This window comes from Eriocheir sinensis, chromosome 38 (assembly GCF_024679095.1).
Source record: "Eriocheir sinensis breed Jianghai 21 chromosome 38, ASM2467909v1, whole genome shotgun sequence".
NCBI classification, from domain to species: Eukaryota; Metazoa; Arthropoda; class Malacostraca; order Decapoda; family Varunidae; genus Eriocheir; species Eriocheir sinensis.
In genome coordinates, this window is record NC_066546.1 from 13,723,254 (window position 1) to 13,748,393 (window position 25,140).

At 41.5% G+C, this 25,140-nt stretch overlaps 1 protein-coding gene across 6 annotated transcripts in view; it reads left to right on the forward strand.

The window, feature by feature from the left end:
• LOC127008702 (recombining binding protein suppressor of hairless-like) overlaps positions 1–25,140 on the forward strand; it is a 198,654-nt gene that overhangs the window by 3,634 nt on the left and 169,880 nt on the right. For 3 of the 6 annotated variants that reach the window (XM_050881032.1, XM_050881034.1, XM_050881036.1), the window contains exon 3: positions 14,121–14,171. The gene's annotated coding sequence lies outside the window, so the exon portion shown is untranslated. Of the gene's footprint in view, positions 1–1,278; positions 1,476–14,120; positions 14,172–25,140 lie in introns of those variants that run through there. The other 3 variants (XM_050881035.1, XM_050881037.1, XM_050881033.1) reach the window with 2 other exon arrangements.

The following is a 25,140-nucleotide window of genomic DNA, read 5'->3' on the forward strand; positions in this document are numbered from 1 at the left end:
AAGATGAGGCAGGTAATTCTTAAGATGGCAGTAGTTAAGTTTCAAGTATTTACAGAAACTGCATCTTCGTGAAGTAAATAGTTAATTAGTATCTTATCTCTGCATCAGTAGAATTGATAATAGCTTAGTAATGATTTATTATTTTATTCAGACAAAGAAATATAAGTAAATGATTAAACGAAATGGAAAGTATTTAATTACCAACATGGAAAATAGTAAGTCATCTCGGAAACAAAGATCCAGTGTGTGTGTGTGTGTGTGTGTCATGGTACTGCAAGTTGCCAAAGTGAATAATTGAGGCAATGTTACTGTAAAAGTGGATAATGGTGGCGTTAATTATGGCGTGCAGTGTTATTAAGATAGTGGAAGACGAAAATAGTTCACTGCCTCCAATAACCGTACGTAATGCAGCGTGCGTTGAGGCAGTGAACGTAACATATGAACGAGCGGAGGAAAACGGAAGAAGGCTAATTGGAGGCATAGGCTGGCAAGAGAATTTCCGGTGCTTCAGGACGGAGAGAGAGAGAGAGAGAGGGAGAGAGAGAGAGAGTTGAGTTTGCATGATCTGTTTAGAGCTTGCACTTTCAACCAAATAGTCTCTCTCTCTCATCCACCGTACCACACCATAAGGCACCATTAACTACGCTCTCAACCGCGAATGCTCCATCGTGTTTTATAATGACTTTTTCATCCCCCGCCAACACACAAGGGGTCAGCGCCGGTGGTGGTGACGCTGCAAGGACAGTCAGCGTCATTACCGAGGCGTGGAGGGAGTATTAGCCCCACATGGCCTGAGAATGAAGAGTTGGAGGCGAGTTATGTGAATGGTGAACTTTCCTCCTCATCCCGCTCCTTTCCTGCCTTCGATCCCTCCCTCTTCAACTCAACACCGTTACTCTTTGATTCGAAACCATACCTCGTCCCTACCCTGACTCTTTGAAGCTTGGTATCTTGCTTAGAGGTACAGTTATTAGCGTCCGTTTGAAAATGAGGTGGTTTATGTGGGTTTCTCTAATTTGTGGACGAAGTCGAGTCTCAGGGAAGCCATCCGGACGCCTTCGCCCAAGAGCAGATGCCCAGCGCGAGACAGCAGTTGTGTGACCATAATATTGGGTGAATTTACCAGTGAGCGATACTTTCTGCTCCTGCCCTCCTCTCCGCTTAGTAGACCATTCCCGTGGCCTCGATGGACGGTGCCAGGGATGAGTGTGAGGTCCGTGGGTCGTGAGAGGGACAGGAGACAGTGAACATAAGCAATATCTCACCCTTTGGCTCCCTACGCCCCTCCCTGCCCCGCCCTCCCGCCACCCTCCCGTACCCAGCACATGGAACAACACACTCGGGAGGCGAGGACCCTGTCACTCACCGCTCCCTCACGCCCTGGATTTACGAGTGACCATGTGTTTGTGTGTGGTGACGAGTGCCCACAGGATCTAGGACTGTATATTGGAGAGCCTCGCCGCGCCAGAGCCCCGGTAAGTGAGTCACGGAGGGTGGAGGACAACTTTTATCTCGCGGGAAGTGCCCTTGTGCCGAGCGTAAACAAAAAGTATTCAAACTTCCCGTGTGAACGCGGCGCTTGGTGGTGGGAATTTTGCTTTTCACAGCCACATGCGGGTCTCCTTGCCTTCCTCCTCTGGCTGGCGGGCTAGACGGGGGTGTAACACGTGTGTCTGACCAGCGACAGTGTACGGGGGGCGCGTAATAACTGTAAAAATCAAGGAAATAGGATGGAAAGTGTGCGAGCCGTCCGCCAGAGGGCAGAGCGTGCGCCCCCATTCAGTGTGGGTTGAAAGTCCTGGGAAAATATGGGTTACCGTGGGAATTTTTGACTCATTCTTCCCAGACTCGTCTTGGAGCGGGCAGAGAAGGGGTGTACAGTGGCATCAAGGTGAAAAGCACCGCCTACCCCGCCAGCGAGCATCCACAGGCGCCAGAAAACAAGCTAATGCAAGGAGATGGCCACGGTGGGAGGAGGGTGAGCTGGAGAGAGGGAGAGAGAAGAGAGAGGGGCGACCCGAGAGGAAGATGCCATACCTCACCATACCGCAATATTTTTTTTACCCATTAGCGACCAACAAACGCATACCTTTAACCTTGACATACCCTAACACACTCTACCTTGCCCTTACCACGCGCTGTATTGAGAACACCACCTCACCAACCTACCTATGACCTATAATAATATGCAGGCATCTACTACCGCTATTAGGATCTCGTGGGGGAGGTAGGGATGCTGTATGTCACCACAGAGCTCCACCTCGCCACCACCCTGCCATCCCGCCCTGCTACCGCCCGGTCTAGGGGCTTCATGACTCCACCATAGCCCGTATCATAACCAGGTGGGCAGAAATATCACGCAGGTGTGTAAAGAGGTGAAGGAAAGGGCGCCGAGTGCGAGATGGAAAGGGCAAAGGTGAGCGAAGTGGGATAAGGAAGGATGCGGGTGGGGTGAGGTGAATAGGTGGTGGGAGGGTCTCGTCTCCCTCCTCCCCCTCCTCGTCCTCCTCCTCCTCCGCAGGGCAGGTCGTGCAGCGTGCGGCCCTCGCAACACACCCACGGCTCACGCTCGACACACACGCCACGGTAAAGCACCTGATATCATGATTGCCGACCCACCTCACCTTGCCTCCTTGCGCCAGTGTTACCACCAGCGACATGCAGCGAGGATTTACGCATAGCGATGAAATACACGCTTGTTTATTTACTTATTGCGTCTCGTGCTCTCTAGCGTAGTGACAGGAGAAGCGTCATGTGGCAAGGAGGAATGTAGCTACTCACCCTGCGGTTTAAGATCAAGGCAATGTATCCTGTGAACAAGAGAATAGTTTTTTTTTTCCCATTGTGCTTCCTTGTTCAGTGATTGAATCAGTTCTTTTCATGGTCATGTAGCAACGTCAATTCGCTGTCAAGAAAATTGGGTTCTACTGGCGAAAAAGCTTTGCGCCTGTTTTTTTCTGATCACGTACTTAAGTGATCACAGTAATGGTGATAATCATGGTGATGGAAGGTGTGATTATAGCGGTGGCAGCCTCGGTGGAGATGATATCCGACTGACCAGCTTCCTGTTGCGGCGGCGATGAGTGATATCTCGGGAGTGACAGGCCTCGTATTCGGTTATATTTCCGCCTAGCAGTTACGAGCAGTGGAGGAAACCCTTGCCAGGTAACCATATGGCGGCACGCGTGGAGACATGCAGCTTGTGGGCGTGATGTCAGCACAAGCACAGCCACCGCCAGCACAGGGCGTGGTGGGGCGAGGAGGCACACCGTAGGGGTCTCACAAGCACAGCCGGCCAGCGATACCAACTCGATAAATTTTCTTTTAATTTAGGATTCAGCGATTTCTTTTGAATCACAAGAGTCTAGGTTACATTCTAAGAGTTACTTTTAGAATTACAAGTCTAGTTGGCACGATAAGAGTTGCATGAGTGTGGACGTTGGATGCATATTTTTTCACAGCTTGGAAGTAAAGTTAGATTCTGTTATCATTACGGAGTTCAGTTCAGTTTTTGCTCGTAAGGTTTCGTATTCAAAAGAAGTCTAAGTCGCTAACCATACCACTTTTTGGTGAAGAGGCGAGGGAACTATTCGAAAATACCCATATATGTGGTTTTGCATCACACCCTGGAAAGTATGTTTTACCTCACCACTTAAAATAATGCGAAAAACTAAAACGTACGCAATTTAAAGTTTGCAGCATCCATTTTTTGCAGTTTTTGCTTAATATTAATTCTATCGGTCATAAGGAGAACGTTGAGTTATTTGGGTTTCTGTGTATTGTGGAAACGCTGCACTACCGACGCTTGTAATACCACCAGATATGCAATTTTTCACCTCGCGGCCCAAAGTGCACGACCTCAGGCTGTCGCCGTGTGTGGACCGACCTTACACTTAAAGGACACCGTGTTGCAAGTCGCCCCTCCACATCCTACAATAAATGACTCCAAGACGTTATTTAAAGTTTAATTTCTTGGTATAATAGTGTTGGGCAGCGTGGGAAGGAGTGAGGACACTATGGGTCGTATCATAAGACATTTCGCTGCCCAAGAACACACATTTGACCAGGCTATCGTAGGAATTGTGAGCATTTCCAGGGGTAGTTTTATGACCCTGGTGGTAGTGTGACCCTTCCTCTGTACCGTGAACCTGAAGAAACACTCATCAGAATCCGACTGACCCTCTCTTTGACCTTTAAAAATAGCTGATGTAAGAAGCGCATGTCTTATAACACCAGCCTATATTTTTCAAAGCAGCGAGGTGCACGTGCTCTGAGACGAAACCCTTCATGAGTATACCTACCTGTTGGTCATTAACGAGAAGCAGCTGAGACAGGTGTGCTCTCCTCTCAACCTCTGCCATTTTTAAATACAGCACTGTCAAGCACGCTATATTCTAATTCAGGAGTTGCATTTGTATCTAGAGTAGGTATGCTAGAAAAAAAAGTTTATCGTGGAAATTCATTTGTTTCAGTGGTTACCTTCCAAAGGGTTTATATTACGCTTCAAAGTAAGATCTACTAGTATATGTTTTCATTTATATCATTTAGTATATATATTTTTATTCAGACACTCTATCAGTTGATGTATATTTATCTATCTCAACCTAACTATATGATTTGCACTACATGTTTACTTTCCCTCTCTGTCTCACTATCTATCTATCTATCTGTGTCTGTGTGTTTATCTCAGCCTAACTGCAGTACATGTTTTCTCTCTATCCATCATTGTCTATCTATCTATCTATCTTAGCCTAACTGCAGTACACGCTTACTCTCTATACCCATCAATGTGTATCTATCTATCTATCTATTTTAACCTAACTGCAGTACACGCTTTCTATATCCATCAATGTCTATCTATCTATCTATCTTAGCCTAACTGCAGTACACGCTTACTCTCTATATCCATCAATGTCTATCTATCTATCTATCTATCTTAACCTAACTGCAGTACACGCTTACTCTCTATACCCATCAATGTCTGTATCTATCTATCTATCTATCTTAACCTAACTGCAGTACACGCTTACTCTCTGTACCCATCAATGTCTATCTATCTATATATCTTAGCCTAACTGCAGTACACGCTTTCGCTTTCTTTATTGCCCTCGTCCTACTTACAGTACTTTATCACGGAAGCTAAGGAACGTTGTGTAATCCCCCACTTGCCCTTACCACCACTCCCCTACACAAGCCGCCTCTCTTGTATCTTATCTACAGCCCCCGTGTGTCTGTCTTTCTTCCCAGGAGCCTTTGGTCTGAGGTGCTGTGAGGGGGCTTGTATGTGTTTGTTCTTTTGAGTTGTGTCGTGTGGTTAGATTTTCGTGTTGCTAAAGTTATGTGGGTGTGTTATGATTCGTCTGTTGGCTCTTCTTTATTTTTTCTTCTTGTTTTTCTTGTTCTTGTTCTTGTTCTTCTTGTTCTTCACTAGCTCGTCCTCCTACCTTCTACTACAATATATACTGTCTCAGGACACACACACACACAAAAAAAATAATGCTGTGATGTCCATGCAATCTTCTTAACCTGAATACAGTGTAACTCCTAACCCAAAAATAAAGGAACGCATTTTTAAGTCCAAACGAAAAAAAAAAAAAAAAAAAAAAAATCCGTCCTAGCCAAATGCCTTCGTGACGCCATGCAGCACAGATAGCATTCCGTCTCTACCCAGTGACACGGCGGCGAGACGAGGCGTAGAGTGAAGGAGTTATCTGCTTATCGCGATGTCAAGATGCCGTTGTCAGGGGAGGGCGAGGAGGGGGAAAAGAGATTGGAAAGGGACGGGATTATAATGAAGAGGTTGGTATGGGCTGAGGTTTTAGATAGTGGTGGTTCTTCTTCTTCTTCTTCTTCTTCTCTTTATTATTATTATTATTATTATTATTATTATTATTATTATTATTATTATTATTATTATTATTATTATTATTATTATTATTACTACTACTACTACTACTACTACTACTACTACTACTACTATTATTATTATTATTATTATTATTATTATTATTATTATTATTATTATTATTATTATTATTATTATTATTATTATTACTACTACTACTACTACTACTACTACTACTACTACTACTACTACTACTACTACTACTACTACTACTACTACTACTACTACTACTACTACTACTACTACTACTACTACTACTCTATTCAGCGTGTGTGTTGCCGCGCCTACCAGTGGGCGTGAGAGTTTGCATTTGATCTCAGGACGTGTTTCGCAACTGCACATTTATGTTTTTATCCTCCCTCAGCATAGCTTTGTCCGACACTGTGCTTGTAGATGTTATAAGATTTTCAGGAGCTTCTTATCATGAATATAGCGGCTTCCTTTTTTTGTGTGCGACAGAGTAATATTAACTGGCGCCTCACTATTTCCTGTGATACATGCTCTCTATTGTTGCTGTTTGTAGACACTGAAAAAGTCCCCCCCAAGCTCTTTTGTATAGATTGTGTCTCGGAAATTTGTTAATCACTGTCGTATTATAAAACATTTCGTCGCCCAAGTTCACCTATTTAACAAGGCTTTTGAAGGAGTTTTGGGCATTTCCAGGAGTAGTTTTATGACCCTGGTGGCAGTTTGACCCTTCTTCTGTACCATGAACCTAAAGAAACACTCATTAGAACCCAATTGACCCCCTCTTTGACCTTTATAAATAGCCGATGTGAGTACCGACCTTATCACTGTGAGGTGTGGTGTTTCCCTTCCCTTTAGAAACTTAACCAATGAGGAGCGATTGAGCTTTCTTGTCATCTCTGCCCACCACGATATAGTGTATTGATATGTATACCAATAATCACAGCACGGTTTAGTTTACTTTTCCATTATTTTTTCATCATTATCACTTATTCCGTGCTTCCAATAGTTGTATCTTCCTTTTTTTGTTTTCTCGACTCTTCCTCCTCGTCGTCCTCCTCCTCTTTCTATATTACAGTTAAGAAAATAAAAGCACTCGTGGGCAGATCACTCTTAAATAGCACCATTACCTTGTTTAGGCAAGCTTACCATCCTTAAGTGTATGGGAAATGTCACCACGTGGAGGGACAGTGGTGGTGGTAAGGAGAAAGAAAACACACCTCTCAATGGGTGACTCTACTATCCCTATCTCAGCAAAGAAAACGTGGTACAGTGCTTGGCTTGGTTGATATTTGTGTATTTCGCGTATTTTCTCTTATTATTGTGTTCGAATGTTGTGGGTTTTGAGTGTTTCTTATATTATTGAGGTTTTACTTTTATTTTCGTTGTGTTATGTTTCAAGCGCGAGTTTCTGTTGGAAGTTTCGTTTCTTTGCGTTCTGTTTCACATTTTATCGTATAAGTGTTTTTCTGCTGACTTAGATGAGAGAAAGAGAGAGAGAGAGAGAGAGAGAGAGAGAGAGAGAGAGAGAGCATGCTTACTCCTACGGTTGCTTCTATTTGTTACAGTATATATTATGTTAAGAGAGAGAGAGAGAGAGAGAGAGAGAGAGAGAGAGAGAGAGAGGGAGAGGGAGAGAGATGCTTGCTCACTTCTGCTGCTTTTTCTTTTTGTTACGTTATATATATTTTCTTGTCCTCATATTCCGCTCTGTCGCCTCCCCTTCGCTAATGTGTTGACTCCATTCCTCACGGCCGCCATCCCTCATTGTCCCTGTCAGCATCGCCCGTGTTTTTCTCCCCCGAACGTGCGAATGCAACTTAGGGAGAAGCATCGCCGTCTTAAATCATCTTAATTTGATTTTTTTTTTTTTTTTTTTTTTTTTGTCTTTTTGGTTTTGCGGTTTTTGTTCTTGATACTTGTTCTTTATGTTGTTTTTTTATTGTTGTTTTGCTGTCTTTTGTTCCTTTTCTTTTTCCTTTCCTGTTTCTTTTTTTTTTTTTCATTGGCATTATTCTTGTTGTTGTTGTTGTTGTTGTTGTTGTTGTTGTTGTTGTTGTTGTTGTTGTTGTTGTGCTACTACTACTACTACTACTACTACTACTACTACTACTACTACTACTACTACTACTACTACTACTACTACTACTACTACTACTACTATTACTATTACTATTACTACTACTACTACCACCCGCTCCTCATATTCCTCCTCCTCATTCTTCTTCTTCCTCCTCCTCCTCCTCAACCTCCGCAATTTTAACGGCAAGCAAAAAAAAAAAAAAAAAAATGGAGGCGTACTCTTTTAGCTTGGACGGAGGGCAAAAGTCCCTCTCTTCCTGTTCCTCCTCCTCCTCCTCCTCCTCTTCCTTCTCTTCCTCCTCCCAAGTTATATATTACACGGGTACTCGAAGCGTGAAACTTTCTTGGCTACTAAGATTCCCACGGTCAGGAGGAGGAGGAGGAGGAGGAAGAGGAGGAGGAGGAGGAGGAGGAGGAGGAAGAAACTAGGTAATAAGAAGAGAAGGCGGAATAGTGTGTGTGTATTAAATGTCAGAGAGAGAGAGAGAGAGAGAGAGAGAGAGAGAGAGAGAGAGAGAGAGAGAGAGAGAGAGAGAGAGAGAGAGATTACCCTTCTTCCACTTATCTTTCCGCCGTTTGCTTCCCTTCTTTCTAATGTTCCTTACTTCCCTCCCTTCCCTCCGTCCCTTCCTTACCTCCCTCCCTCCCTTCCTTCTACCTTTCCTACTTTCCTCCGTTAATGAAGGAGAGGGAGGGGGAAAGGAAGCGAAGAAAGTTACATAGGTGGAGGAGAAAGAGGGGGAAGGAGAGAAGGAAAGGAGGAGGAGGAGGAGGGGGAAGGAAGAGAGGAGGAGGAACGGTAATAGTAGAGGAGGAAAATAGCGAATTACTCTTTTAGGTTGTAAAGAAGGAAGAATAGGGGAAGAGATATGGAGGTGTAGTCTGCCATTCTCTCTCTCTCTCTCTCTCTCTCTCTCTCTCTCTCTCTCTCTCTCTCTCTCTCTCTCTCTCGATGCAGGTAAATTGTTCCTATCTCTCAGCATCACGATCTAGGGTTAACGAGCCGTGACTATGATGCAGAGAAGTAAAAGTAGACGACGGTTAGGGATTCCTCTGTGCCGGTGACTAAGTAAGAGTGGAAGTGATTTGAGACAGTGGAATAAGGTCTTCTATAAATTATGGAGTGATGTAATACGATAGGCTGAGGAGGTGATTCTCTTTTGGCCAGTCATTCTGCATTTTGTTTTCGTTATTTGATGTTGCCCTTGAGTTGCTTCCTTTGCTGTAAAAAAATGAAAATAAAAAAGTTAGGAAAGACAACAGTTACGCTCTGATCCGCTTTTCTTTTGAGCGAGCAGCGGTTAGCAGACTTTGATTTTTGTGTTTCGTTATTTGATGTTGCCTTTTGAGTTGCTTCCTTAGCTGTAAAAAAATGAAGATAAAAAAGAAAGTTAGGAAATACAACAATAACGCTCTGATCCGCTTTTCTTTTGAGCGAGGAGCGTTTAGCAGACTTATTTTATTTTTGTTTTCGTTATTTGATGTTGCCTTTGAATTGCTTCCTTTGCTGTAAAAAAAAAAAGAATAAAAAATAAAGTTAGGAAATACAACAATAACGCTCTGATCCGCTTTTCTTTTGAGCGAGGAGCGTTTAGCAGGCTTATTTTATTTTTGTTTTCGTTATTTGATGTTGCCTTTGAGTTGCTTCCTTTGCTGTAAAAAAATTAAAATAAAAAAATAAAGTTAGGAAATACAACAATAACGCTCTGATCCGCTTTTCTTTTGAGCGAGCAGCGGTTAGCAGACTTTTTCGGTTTTTGTTTTCGTTATTTGATGTTGCCTTTGAATTGCTTCCTTTGCTGTAAAAAAAAAGAATAAAAAATAAAGTTAGGAAATACAACAATAACGCTCTGATCCGCTTTTCTTTTGAGCGAGCAGCGTTTAGCAGACTTTTTATGTTTTTGTTTTCGTTATTTGATGTTGCCTTTGAGTTGCTTCCTTAGCTGTAAAAAAATGAAGATAAAAAAGAAAGTTAGGAAATACAACAATAACGCTCTGATCCGCTTTTCTTTTGAGCGAGCAGAGTTTAGCAGGCTTATTTTATTTTTGTTTTCGTTATTTGATGTTGCCCTTGAGTTGCTTCCTTTGCTGTAAAAAATGAGAATAAAAAATAACATTAGGAAATAGAACAATAACGCTCTGATCCGCTTTTCTTTTGAGCGAGCAGCGGTTAGCAGACTTTTGTTTTTGTTTTCGTTATTTGAGATTGCCTTTGAATTGCTTCCTTTGCTGTAAAAAATGAAAAAAAAATAACGTTAGGAAATACAACAATAACGCTCTGATCCGCTTTTCTTTTGAGCGAGCAGCGTTTAGCAGACTTTTTTGGTTTTTGTTTTCGTTATTTGATGTTGCCCTTGAGTTGCTTCCTTTGCTCTAAAAAATGAGAATAAAAAATAACGTTAGGAAATAGAACAATAACACTCTGATCCGCTTTTCTTTTGAGCGAGCAGCGTTTAGCAGACTTTTGTTTTTGTTTTCGTTATTTGAGATTGCCTTTGAATTGCTTCCTTTGCTGTAAAAAAAAAGAATAAAAAATAAAGTTAGGAAATACAACAATAACGCTCTGATCCGCTTTTCTTTTGAGCGAGCAGCGGTTAGCAGACTTTGGTTTTTGTGTTTCGTTATTTGATGTTGCCTTTGAGTTGCTTCCTTAGCTGTAAAAAAATGAAGATAAAAAAGAAAGTTAGGAAATACAACAATAACGCTCTGATCCGCTTTTCTTTTGAGCGAGCAGCGTTTGGCAGACTTTTTCGGTTTTTGTTTTCGTTATTTGATGTTGCCCTTGAGTTACTTCCTTTGCTGTAAAAAAATGAAAATAAAAAAATAAAGTTAGGAAATACAACAATAACGATCTGATCCGCTTGTAAGGTATTCGGTACGTCTTGAGTCATCGTCTTGGTCTTTTGTTTAGGATTGGATAATAGGATTGGATTATACGGTTGGGTTTGATAAGGGATTTAGGGCCGACCGTTCAACCAGGACAGTGATTGGTGTACTTGGTTTGTCTATAAATGCGACCCCTTCATCTATTCTCCTTTCACTTTTACTATAAACTGGTTGGAATATGGTCGAAATTAGGCAAAAAATTAATGCTTTCTTACCTGGCGCTTATGTATGGTGTTTCTTACCTGTGTGTGTGTGTGTGTGTGTGTGTGTGTGTGTGTGTGTTCATCGCCTCCCTCGTAATGCCTCGCCTGCCTTCTGTTGCGCCGAAAGGGTCATAAATTGCGCCCCTTCTGTCTGTATTGTCCGTCGCTATCTTTATTTTTATTATTATTATTATTATTATTATTATTATTATTATTATTATTATTATTATTATATCATTATCGTCATCATTTTCTTATTATCATTATTACTGCTGCTACAACTACTACGACTACAATGACTTCTACTACTACCACTACTACTACTACTACTACTATTACTACTCTCGCACTTAGGTTGTAGGATAGAGAGTTTAAGGAACCTTTAAGAAGACCAATAAGGAACAGTGGATATATCAATAGTATATGATAGGTTAGGTCTTGTTTTGTTAGGTGAAACAAGGCAAGGTTGGGCTAGATTAGGTTAGGCGAGTCAAGGGATGGTTAGATTAGGTTGAATTTGACGGGGTTTTAGATGGTTAAGGCAGGTTTGGCTGTGGTTGATTAGGTTTGGTTGGGTCAGGTTAGGTTAGGTTAGGTCAGGTTAGGTTAGGATATGTTAGGTTGAAAATGGACGTTTTCCCATTTTTTCGGACACAGTAGAATATTTCGTTGACAGAGAGAGACACAGAGAGAGAGAGATAGAGAGAGAGAGAGAAAATGTCCCTATTTTCCTGTCTACCTAACGGATGACTATGCCTCTCTCTCTCTCTCTCTCTCTCTCTCTCACACACACACACACACACACACACACAGGTCCTAATCACTGTGTGGGCGGCCTGGGAAGCTGTTTACCAGGTGGGTGGGTGCGCCCTCACTAATTGCAGGTGAGACGGTGAGCACCTTTATTGTGAGAACAGGTGTGTGTGTGTGTGTGTGTGTGTGTGTGTGTGTGTGTGTGTGTGTGTGTGTGTGTGTGTGTGTGTGTGTGTGTCCGCCAGTTTGAGTTAATTATAGATAGTAATGGATAAATATAGATTAAGTTTGTGTGAGTTACCATTGTCTTATCACGCTCTGAGCACGTTACTCCCTGTCAGCGTGTGTGTGTGTGTGTGTGTGTGTGTGTGTGTGTGTGTGTGTGTGTTCACGCGGGAGGGAACTCTTACTTATCTTTAATTTTCTTGGTGTTATCTCGTTGTAGCCCGACTCATCCTCCGCTTTGTGACTCTCTGCTCGCCGGCTTGTTTTGTTTTCCCATCCTGAGAGAAACAGCGTAATGGAATTTTTTTACTTTTTATTTTTTGGCAATGATGTGTGATGGGAGTATAGCGTTGCGGATTCTTTTTTTGCACCTGTATTTTTTTTGTGTGTGTTTTTGTATTTTTCCCATTTTCCCTTTTTGTTTTCTCTTGTTTTTGTTCTTTTATTTTGTATTTTCCTTTAATTGTTTCCTAATATCTGGTTTTGTTTTTGTATTTCCCTTTCTCTTTTTTTTCCGCCTCAGTTTGTTTACGCCTAGTTTGTTTTGGTATGTTTTTCCTCTTTTTTTGTTTTTTTCTGTCAGTGAGGTTGTTTGTGTATGTCTTAGGTTCTGTTTGTTTCTGTATGCTCGGTCCGTCCGCCTCTCTGTCTGTCATTCGTATTTTTCAGTCAGTCATTCAGTTAGTCGGTCAGTTAGTCGGTCCGTTAATTTCAGTCTAATTTTCTATCTTTTCCTCCTTCACTTCTCTTCTCTTCTCTTCTCTTCTCTTCTCTTCTCTTCTCTCTCTCTCTCTCTCTCTCTCTCTCTCTCTCTCTCTCTCTCTCTCTCTCTCTCTCTCTCTCTCTCTCTCTCTCTCATCTAACCCTACACCTTCTTAACCCACCTCCTCCATCTCAACATACTTTACCTGTCCCTCTCCTTTCCTCTCCTTCCCTCCCGTCATCGCCTCTCCTTCCCTTCTTCATCTCATCATCGTCATCCCCTCCAGTCCTCTCCTCTCCACCCCGTCATCGCCTCCTCTCCCTTCCTTCTCCTTCATTCCTTCCCTCCATCACAAATTAATGTCACCTGCCCCGTCACCCCTCCTCGCCTCACCTGCGTCAGCTCTCCTACCTGCACAGGAAACTCAGGTAACTTGCGGTTAATTAAAAGTCTTTGTTACCTGCGGAGTCTTGTCTTTCGTTAGTCTGTCGGGGTAAGGTCGGTATGTTAGGGGATGGTGGGAGGGGAGGAGAGGGGTTGTGTGTGTGTGTGTGTCTGTGTGTAATGTGAGGAAGTTGAAAGACAAGGTTTGATGATTCGTTCACTATATCTATCCATCTCTCTCTCTCTCTCTCTCTCTCTCTCTCTCTCTCTCTCTCTCTCTCTCTCTCTCTCTCTCTCTCTCTCTCTCTCTCTCTCTCTCTCTCTCTCTCTCTCCTAAATTACTTTTTTCTTCAGTTGTGTCAGGGCGAGGGAGAGATATATGAAAGACGGGGAGGGAGGGACGGAAGGAGGGAGACACGGGGTAGGTAGGGAGGGGGAGGAGGGAGAAAGGGAGGAGGCGGCGAGATGGAGAATGGACTCGTAGGTAATAACTGGCCTTTTTTTGTATGCCAGGAGCGTCTCGGTGGAGTGCTTTGCTATTCATAATGCTGCCTAATGTATGCGTTTCCCGTATTGGTGGTGGTGGTGGTGATGGTGGTGGTGATGGTGGTGGTAGTGGTGGTGGTATTGTTATTTTTGCTGTTGTTTATAGTATTGGTGGTTGTAATGGTGAAGAGGTCAGTTGTAGTAGTAATAATAGTTGTTGTGGTAGTGTAATAGTAGTAGTAGTAGTAGAAGAGGAAGAAGACGAAGACGAAGACGCAGAAGTTGAAGAAGAAATAGTAGTAGTAGCAATATACCAACGTAGAATGAACAAGGTCACAACACTCGTAGTAGTAGTAGTAGTAGTAGTAGTAGTAGTAGTAGTATGAATGATAACAAGAACAGCAAAAACAGCATCAACAACAACAACAACAAGAGTAACAACTATAGTAATATGGATAATAATATCAATGATTAATACCTACCATAATTTTTCAGTCCTGTAACAATCGTGTCTCCTCTCCCACAGATCCATGCCCGCCCCGCAGCAGGCACCCATACCCTCCCTCTAGTCTAACAGGTAAAGTGGCTCCTGTGTGCTCTCTGACCTCATCGCTTTAGGCTGATGATTTCCATTTCTGAGATTTTCATTTGATGTTATTTCTTGTAGATTTTCTTTCCTCTTCAAGTCGTCTCATTTTTTTTTTTTTTTAGCTTTTTTTTGTCATATTTTTGTTGATTTTCGTTGGTATGTTCATTCTAATTTCTGGTCTTTATTATTTCTGTAAGTTGTCTGTAAGTCTTTATTGTTATTTTGCTGATGTTCGTTTCAAAGTCGTCCCCTTTCTTATTCCTGGTCTTCTTTTTAAGTTTTTTTTTTTTCGATTCTATGTTGTCCATTTTTCATTTCTGTCTGTTGTCTTGTTGATTTTTGTTTTCTAAGTCGTTCTTTTTTCATTCCAGACTTTCCTTTGAGGTTATTCTTTCGTCAGTTCTCAATATTCAGCCTTTATTTCATCCCATCTTCAATACTCACTACTCAGCCCTTATTTCATCCCATCTTCAATTCTCACTACTCAGCCCTTATTTCATCCCATCTTCAATTCTCACTACTCAGCCCTTATTTCATCCCATCTTCGTCTTTCTCCCTCATTATATATAGTTTGGTTTGACGTGAGAGCGCCGTACGAAATTCCTGTATTGTATTAACTATTTCATGACCTTATATCATGTTTTCATTACAAAGCTTTTTTTCTTTTTTACACATCTTGGTGCTTTGTTTCATTTGACTCATGGAAAACACTACACCTTAATTAAACCTCTTAACTAACTGTATCTTAATAACTACTTTATGAACTCTTAATAACTGTACTCCATTTTTGCTGTCTTAATAACTACTCTAACCTACTCTTAATTAATAACCATCGTATAATAATCTAGTCTGTCTAAAAAAATATCTATTAAATTCTTACTTTTTTTTGCGCTATGATTTATTCCGTTATTTTTTTGGGTAACTATTTTCCCACCTCGTGCGAAGAATTGTTAGTTTTTTTTTGTTTTTTTTGCAACTGGTCTGTTGTTTTGGTCTTTATCTAATTTTATATCTTTAATTTGCAGTGTGTGTGTGTGTGTGTGTGTGTGTGTGTGTGTGTGTGTGTGTGTGTGTGTGTGTGTGTGTGTGTGTGTGTTACTCTTCGTGGATTGGCGGGTGTGTGGAGAGAGGAGAAAGAAAAAAAAATAATGCGGAGATGGTTCCACTTCTCACCCTCAAATATCCCTCGCTTCAAATTTTCCTCCTCCTCCTCCTCCTCCTCCTCCTCCTCGCATGCACCTGTACTCGCCAGTATCTTCTCTTGGAGGTCTTAATTACCGGAACAAACTCCCATAATCTTTTTTGAGAAACTCGCTGAAGTGGTTATTAAAGGGTGCGTGACATTTTTCCTTGTTCTCCAGTCCCGAGGGATCCCGAGGAAGAGGAGGAAGAGGAGGAGGAGGAGGAGGCTTAGTCAAGTAATGGAAGGAGGACTTGAAAACCGTGAAACCCGTAAGCAAAAACAAAAACAAAAAAAAAGAAGAGGGAGAAGAGAGAAGAGAAGGGAAAGGAAGGGAAGGGAAGGGAAGGGAAGGGAAAGGAAGAGAAGGGAAAGGAAGAGAAGGGAAGGAACACAAAGGAACACAAAGGAAGAAAAGGTGGAAGATGAAGGACAGCAGGAAAGGAAAAAAGAAAGAGAAAGGAAGAGAAGGAAGGAAGGAAGGAAGGAAGGGAAGGAAGAAAGGAAGGAGAAGACAAAAGAGGAGAGAGAGAGAGAGAGAGAGAGAGAGAGAGAGAGAGAGAGAGAGAGAGAGAGAGAGAGAGAGAGAGAGAGAGAGAGAGAGAGAGAGAGACCTGTTATTTATTCCTGCAAGAGAGATCGCGGTGGCAGTAATTACAAAAAAAAAGACAGATATGAAGTGATAATTAAATGTCATGTGGTCACCTTTCTTTGGCAATCAAGTATTTAGTGATTTGTGGCCGTGGGAGCCGAGTGTGTTTGGTGTTAATGAAGAAAATAAAATAAAAAGTTTGCAGTACGCTAGAATGAAAGGGCGAGAAAATCTAATGAGGAAGAATGAGAGGAAAATGATATAGGAAGAAATGAAGAATGACAAATGATAATAGAGTATTTGTGGTCGTGGGAGCCGAGTGTGTTTGGTGTTAATGAAGAAAATAAAATAAAAAGTTTGCAGTGCGCTAGAATGAAAGAAGATAAGATGTTAATGAAGAAAATAAAATAAAAAGTTTGCAGTGCGCTAGAATGAAAGGGCGAGAAAGTGAAGAGAAAATGAGTGAGGAGGAGAGAGGGATACGAGAAAGGAAAAGATGAAGATGAATAAAAATGATGATAATTGTGCAGGAAAAGCGATGAAGTAAAGGGAGACAAGATGAATGGAAGATCAGGGAGGAAGAAAGTGTGGAGGAGAAAGGAACATGATAAAGGAAGAAATGAAGAAAGACAAATGATAACAATGGAGTAGGAAGGGAGTGATAAATAACCTAAGATAAAAAAAAGAAAGAAAGATGAAAGCAAAACAAATGAGGAAGCAGTATGGAGGAGAGAGAAATGTAGCGAAGGAAAAGATGCATAATAATGATAAAAAAATTCTAATTGTCAACGAAGATAGTGATAAAATAAAGGAAGAGAATAGTAAAGGAAAAGAAGTGAGGAAGAGAGAGAATGAGTGAGGAGGAGAAGGGACTGTGATGTGGGTAAAGATGAAGAGGGGAAGATAATGATAATGATAACAGGGTATGATGACAGGGTTGAAAGATATTAAAAAAGGCATTATGAGAGTGGAGGTGAGTAGACATTGCAGTTGAGGATATGGGTGACATGTGGCAGTATTTCAAGCGTGTTTTCTTTTATTTTTTTCTATAGCAAAGGGGGGATCTCAAGGGCACGAGAAAATAAAGAAAAAATACCGCCATGTCGCTGCTTCCACAATTCGAAAAGTATAACATTTAACAATCAAAAAATAAAAGTCTGTTTGTGTTCATAAGTGTTTGTTGTAGCTCAGGATGGATGAAAAAAAGGAGAAAATGAAAGGAAGAAAGAGTGAGGAAGAGAGATCTTGAGTTTGGAGGAGAGATGAATGTGATAGAGAGATGTCAGTTATTACCAACTAAAAAAAAAAAAAATAAAAAAAAATAAATTGCAGCCTCTAAACGATTTACCGCCTTCGTTAAATTCAACATACTTCACATCCAATTACTTTTTTTCTTGGTTTATTTGTGCCACGCGATTACTAACGAAATAGCATGTTGGATGAAGTCATTAACCTACTGAGGGGAAGTGCTTAACAGAAACTCGTATTGGAAACAGTGTCTTGCATATTGATATTGCGTGAACTAATTTTTGCTTTCGTTAACCCCTTGACTGCGCATTTCCTACAAGAAGACCTCCATTATACTGAGGGGAAGTGGTTAACAGAAACTCGTATTGGAAACAGTGTCTTGCATATTGATATTGCGTGAACTAATTTTTGCGTTCGTTAAATATCACATACGTTACTTAAAATTTGCCTGCGTTCAAGTGCATTATACTGAGGGGAAGTGGTTAACAGAAACTCGTATTGGAAACAGTGTCTTGCATATTGATATTGCGTGAACTAATTTTTGCGTTCGTTAAATTCCACATACGTTACTTAAAATTTGCCTGCGTTCAAGTGCATTATACTTAACCCCCAATTATTATTTTTTGTCTTGGACGCGCCACATAATTACACACAGAAAATGTATATGTTAAGGAAGGTTAAGGAGTATAAAATTGAGACCTTTTAGAATTGAAATAAAATGACATGGGGTTACAGAGGCATATGGAAGAAAGTGAGAGGAAGGAGAAAAGAGGAAATTGAAGGAATTGCAAGACTATTGAAGAAAATAGACGGGGGGAGGGGGGGGGCAGAATAGGAAGGAAAAGGAGTGGGGAAAAGGAGGGATGAGAGAGGGGTGGAGGAGAGGGAGGAAGGATTGAAGGGATTGCAAGAGTATGGAAGAAATGAAAAGGGGGCAGAATAGGAAGGAAATGGAGTGGGGTAAAGGAGGGGTGAGAGAGGGAGTTGAGGGGGGTGGAAGGGATGTGTAGGTCAATTTCGGAAGGAGAGGTGTCCTGATACGCTCCTCATGAAAGTGTTCAAGTCGTAGGCAGGAAGAAATACAGATGAAGGAAGATTGTTTCAAATTTTACCAGCGTGAGGGGTGAAAGAGTGAAGATGCTGGTTAACTCTTGCATAAGGGATCTGGAAAAGGATTCTTGCTGCTGTAGAAAAAAGGAAAAATAACGAAATTGAGGAAAATGAGATCTTGCTGCTGTGGGGAAAGGAAGAGAAAAAATTCTGAGGGTGAATAAAAAGAGGAAAATGATTTCTTGTTGTAGGGATGGAAGGGATTGCGAAGGAGTAGGTGGGCATAAAGGTTCAAAGGGAGAGACACTGGAAGAAGGAACGTGGATACAAGAGAAAAAAATATATATATAACAGGAGGAAAGAATGAGAGGAAGGAAAAAAATAACAAGGGTGGGTATAGAGGTTCAAAGGGAGAGACACTGGAAGAAGGAACGTGAATACAATAAAAAATATATACATAACTGGAGGAAAGAATGAGAGGAAGGAAAAAAATAAAGATTGAAGATTTAGAGGGATGGAGTAGAGATGAGGAAGAGAAGTGTTAGAACGTGTAAGAATGGAGGAAGAAACTGGAGGAAATGTAATGAAGATAAAAGCAAAAGGAAAGAGAACTAGAAGGAAAAAATGTAGAAGAAGAGAAAAAAAAAGATGAGGAGGAGGAGGAGGGCGAAAGAGGGATAAACCGTGGAAGGAATGATAATAAGAGGAAGAAGAAGATGAGAAGGAGGGCAACAGACGAATAAAGAGTTAGATAAAAGAGAAGGAGAAGAAGAGAAAAAAAAAGATGAGGAGGAGGAGGAGGGCGAAAGAGGGATAAACCGTGGAAGGAATGATAATAAGGGGAAGAAGAAGATGAGGAGGAGGGCAACAGACGAATAAAGAGTTAGATAAAGAGGAGGAGAAGAAGAGAAAAAAAAAGATGATGATGGCGAAAGAGGGATAAACCGTGGAAGGAATGATAATAAGAGGAAGAAGAAGATGAGGAGGAGGGCAACAGACGAATAAAGAAAAAAGATGATGGCGAAAGAGGGATAAACCGTGGAAGGAATGATAATAAGAGGAAGAAGAAGATGAGGAGGAGGGCAACAGACGAATAAAGAGTTAGATAAAAGAGAAGAAGAAGAGAAAAAAAAGATGATGGCGAAAGAGGGATAAACCGTGGAAGGAATGATAATAAGAGGAAGAAGAAGATGAGAAGGAGGGCAAAAGACGAATAAAGAGTTAGATAAAAGAGAAGGAGAAGAAGAGAAAAAAAAAGATGATGGCGAAAGAGGGATAAACCGTGGAAGGAATGATAATAAGAGGAAGAGGAAGATGGGAAGGAGGGCAACAGACGAATAAAGAGTTAGATAAAAGAGAAGGAGGAGGAGGAAGAGGAGGAGGAGGAGGAGGAGGACTTACGGCAGTGGTGGAGGTTGCAACACTTGGCCCAGCGGGGAACCTCACTATCCCGCCCTCCATTACCCTTCCACCTTATAAAAGACCAACAAACACGTACCCCCCCCCTATACACCCCTTCCACCCCTACACACCCCTCAACCCCCTCTCTCACCCCTCCTTTACCCCTCTCCTTTCCATTCCTATTCTGCCCCCGTTTCATTTTCTTCCATACTCTTGCAATCCCTTCAATCCTTCCTCCCTCTCCTCCACTCCCTCCACCCCCTCTCTCACCCCTCTCCTTTACATTCCTATTCTGTCCTCCGTTCCATTTTCTTCCATGCTCTTGCAATCCTTTCAATCCCTTCTCCCCCTCTCTTCCACCCCTATTCCCCTTTTCCTCAATTTCGTTTTTTTTCCTTTTTTCTACAATAGCAAGAATCCTTTTCCTCTTTTTATTCGCCTTAAGGATTTTCTCTCTCCCTTTTCCCACATTAGCAAAATCTCCTTTTCCTCAATTTCGGTTTCTTTTCCTTTTTCTACAATAGCAAGAATCCTTTTCCTCTTTTTCGCCTTCAGGATTTTCTCTCCTCCACTTTAGCAAGATCCCCTTTTCCTCAATTTCTGTTTCTTTTCTTTTTCTACAGTAGCAAGAACCCCTCTTTCCTCTTTTTCGTCTTCTACAGGAATTCCTCTTTCTCTCCCAACCACAGCCAGAACAACATATCCTCCTCTTCCCTTACATAGTCTCCCTCTGGGCTAAAGGAACCACCTTACCCACCCAGTTCCTCTTCTTCCGTGTGTTTAATCTTTTCTTCCTTATATATATATTTCATTCGTGTTTTCTTTTACTTCCTTCGCTGTGCTCCTGTCTCTGCTCCTTCCCTCTGCTCCTTATGTTCCCCTCGCCAGGTTTCCCCGAACACAACTATCATATCTTTACACACGTGGGAATGGCGATGAGTGTATTTATCCATTTTCATTGCCCCCCCCCCCCTCCACACACACACGCACACACTACAGGGGCCCGGCACGGCATGTTCTGAGGGCAGCGCCACAGGGGGGACTTGGGTAATCAGAGATCCTTTGCAGGGCACAGCAGGGGGACATTGAGGAGGAAACATGGAAGCATGGACGAGCAGGTAGCAGAAAGTCTGTTGGCTCAATGCGAGGCTGCCTGCTTTTAGTGATTTAGTCAGTCCGTCAGCCACTAGAGTGACCTGGGGAAAGATCAAAGCACTTATGTACTTAATATTTTACACGTTTAGTTTACTCTGAACGCAGCAGAGTGACGATCAGTGCAATTCTTAAAGGAGTTGATCGTGTCCGCACGAACCACTCCTGCAGGAAGGCTGTTCCAATCAAAGTCACTTATACCAAGTCCGGCAAGTCGTCACTCTCCCTTCAAAACTCCGACCGGGACGAGCAGGGGCGGTTTGGGGCAGAGCAACGGGATGCCGTCACATGAATCCAAATACCTGCCAGTTCACGGGGGACTAAAGTTGCGGCCGGGTGTGCACTTTAGATGTGCATGCTCCAGCGATGCTCGCCTTCTTTCACCGCGCGTTCAGGCAAGCCACTGGCGAAAAAAATATGCCTTTTTATTGTGCTATGCGTGACTGTAATTCCAATGGCTACAAACGGCGGTGTGGGATGTGAGGAGGGGGGGGGGGGATGTTGAAGTGATTGATTTTAAATTAGTCCGCCTTTCTTCGTTTTCTCTAAATCCCTGTTTCTACATTCTCTAGTTTGGCACCAAGCAGCGTCACGCATAAGCCGCGCCTCTGCCGTGTCACCTCCCATAAAGCTGCGTATGTACTGACTTGGTATAAGCGACTTTGGTTCCAGTGGCGGACAACTCTTCAAGAAACAACTCCTGCCGATATCTGTCCTACATCGCTTCGCTTGGATTGTATTACCGTTGTTTCATGTTCTCGAGATAGTTTGCAGCGTGAAGAGTTGGGGTTATATATTGGTTTTAATGTTTTATTTTTATTATTCAGTTAGTAGCTACTTTCTCGCTTTCATTTTCTTAATTTTCGTCTTCCTCTTTTTGTTATTTATTTTTCCTCATCTTTTTTATTGTTCTCATTATTGTCTTTGTTGTTGTAGCTTAATTAAGGTTGTTTTACTTGGGGGAAGGGGGGTGAATTTTTTTATTTCGCATATATATAAAAAACATAATTATAAAATATGTATACAAAAATAAATGTAAGCTATAATATAAAGAACAAAAACACGGTGAGATGTAAGTGACTTGAAAGAGAAGGAAAAGTATATGAGAATATGTACCACACACACACACACACACACACACACACACACACACACAGGAAAGGTCACCACACATGCACTATTCACCGTCGTACCCGAAGCAAGAAAAGTCACCCTTGTCTGTCCTCCGCTCACGACAAAATCTTAAAGTGTCAAGCAGCGTCACATTTCCCTCTAGTTTCGTTCCCCTTCAAAAACCCTGTTATTAAAAAAGCCATTTAACTCCCATCTTTTATATTGGTTCCCCCTCCTTGTGTCGCCGTCCCCCGTTTTCTTTGAGTCTATTGTCTTGTTTCTCCGTGTCCCTGTAATTATATATCAGGTGCGTCCCTTGAGCGTTAATTGGTTGTGGTGGTGATAGGTGGAGTGTGTGTGTGTGTGTGTGTGTGTGTGTGTGTGTGTGTGTGTGTGTGTGTTTCTCGCTTTATTTAATGTTTACTTTCTTTTCTTGTTATTTTTTTGTTTATATTTTTTATTTTTCGTGTTCTTGTTCTTGTTCTTGTTTTTCTTGATGTTTTTCTCTTTATTATCATTATCATTACCTTCATCATTACTACTACTACTACTACTACTACTACTACTACTACTACTACTACTACTACTACTACTACTACTACTACTACTACTACTACTACTACTACTACTACTACTACTCAACCAGTGCTGTCCCTTAATTTACGTTAGGAGAAAATGCAGAGGACAAAGAAAAGGTCTGAAACTTGGAAGTGGAGGAGAAGGAGGAGGAGGCTGAGTATTGATGAATGAGTGAATATTTATGATTCGACACAGATCAGTGAGGCACGTGGGGAGAGAGAGAGAGAGAGAGAGAGAGAGAGAGAGAGAGAGAGAGAGAGAGAGAGAGAGAGAGAGAGAGAGAGATTATGTATGTCTTTCTGTCTTTGTTTATCTGTTGTGGTGTGTTTGTCTCTCTCTCTCTCTCTCTCTTTCTCTCACGGTCATAATTAAACAGTCAATATCGGGCGGCTCGCTACTCACTCGCTGCCGGTCGCCTCGCTATTACAAAACCCAAACTTTAATTCCACCAAGAGAAAAATAAGCTTCCGCCGCGACCCGAATGACTAGAAGCGAAGGTCCAGGAGCGTGTGTTGTGTTTAGGTATTCCTTGTTAATCAGTGGAGCCTTTTCTTCTCCTGGTGGATGTGTTTTTTTTGTTTTGTTTTGCGTCGTCTGTTGTCAGGAGGTTGTTGGTCCATCTCGTATTTGGGACTGATGTTTTAGTCGGGAAAAGATTGGATCGTGTTTGTACGTGTTTGGTTTTGTTTGTGTTTTGGGCAAGAAGAGTGTGGTGGGGGTTTGTTTTTGTGTTTGTTTTTGTTTTGAGGTGGAAAAGTTGGTTTGCTTTTGTACGTGTTTGTGTTTTAAGGAAGAAAAGTGGGGTTGTTTGTTTTTGTGCTTGTGTTGTGTTTCTATTTAGGTTTTGAACAGGGAAAAGTGTGGCGAGAGAGAGAGAGAGAGAGAGAGAGAGAGAGAGAGAGAGAGAGAGAGAGAGAGAGAGAGAGAGAGAGAGAGAGAGAGAGTACGTTTGGCGTTTGCATTTGAGGGATTGGAATATATATTTTTTACAACAAAGGAGACGGCTCAAGGGCAACAAAAAGTGTAGAAAAAAGTCCTTAGTTCGAAGATAAAAGAGAAAGAAAGAAAAAGAATAGGAAGGAAGGAACGAAACATGCACGGAATGAAGAAAGAAAGAAAGTTAAGGAAGGTAAGAAAGGAAGGAAAGATGGAAGACAGAAAAAAAGAGAGAAAAGAAAAGGAAAGGAAAGGAATGGAGGAATAGGAAGGAAATCAGCAAGCAAGAAAAAAAGAAAAAAAATAAAAAATAAAGGACGGTAAGAAAAGAAGGAAAGATGGAAGACAAAAAAAAAAGAAAGAGAAAAGAAAAGGAAAGGAATGGAGGAATAAGTAGGAAAACAGCAAGAAAGAAAGAATCAAAGCAAAAAAGAAAGAAAAGAAGATAGATAGATGGATTGTAAAAGTGGGAAGGAAGATGAAAACAAGAAAAAGAGAAAAAACACGAGATTGTAAATAAAGGAATTATAATAACGTACAATGAACAAGTATAAAAGGAGAAAAAAAAAACCAGACTAACAGAGATTTTAATTATGGTGACAGCAACCCCCCAAAAAGATGATTATGATGTATTGAAGCGAAGCAGATACAACGCTGATGGTGATAGTGATGACGATGATGATGGTGATGGTGGTGATGGTGGTTTTGCTTACTCGCCTTCTCATTGGACCATATAATCAACCTTCGTCCTGCCTCTTGATCCCTATTGGCTGCCTGGTCGACTCCATGTGTGAGGCGCCTTGTGATTGGTGGAAGGTTCTTACGAGTGGTGTGATGGCCTGTTTTTGTATTTTTTTTTTTTTGACTCCTCGAGCGCGATAATGTCAGAGAGAGAGAGAGAGAGAGAGAGAGAGAGAGAGAGAGAGAGAGAGAGAGAGAGAGAGAGAGAGAGAGAGAGAGAGAGAGAGATCACCAAAATAGACATACAGACATTCAAAAACATCAGATAAACAGACATAGATTGGCAGAAAGAAAGATAAACACACACACACACACACACACGTTTAAAATTTACTTAATGGGCACCAAATTGCCTTTCACACATTAGGCACAACGTCAATTAATATTTTCTCTAATTTGTATTGTCTTTCATTTTTGTCTTTCTTTTTCTTTCTTATATTTTATCATTCTTCATTTTTTTCTTTTTCTTTTTTAATTAATTCTTTTTTCTTTCTTTTTAACCTAACCTAACATAACCTAATCCTTTCCGTCTGTCTATCTGTCTATCTATCTAACTATCTATTTGTCTTTCTCTCTCTGTGTCTTTTTCTTTTAATTTCGGTCCTGCGCAGCGAGGGTTAACAAAATGTCACGCGAGTCTTCAGTAGAATTTGATATCACGCTTTTTAAATGTCACGGCGAGGAGGAGGCAGCCTTTGAGGGATAGCCGTGTGTGTGTGTGTGTGTGTGTGTGTGTGTGTGTGTGTGTGTGTGTGTGTGTGTTAATGGTGTTGGGGGTGGATGGACGTTACCTGTATTTGAGTCTGTTTTTGTTTGTATTTTTTGTGTTTTGAATTTATACAGTTTAGTTACTACTACTACTACTACTACTACTACTACTACTACTACTACTACTACTACTACTACTACTACTACCACTACGATTACACTAACTACCCATTCTCACTATTACACCCCATGCTATT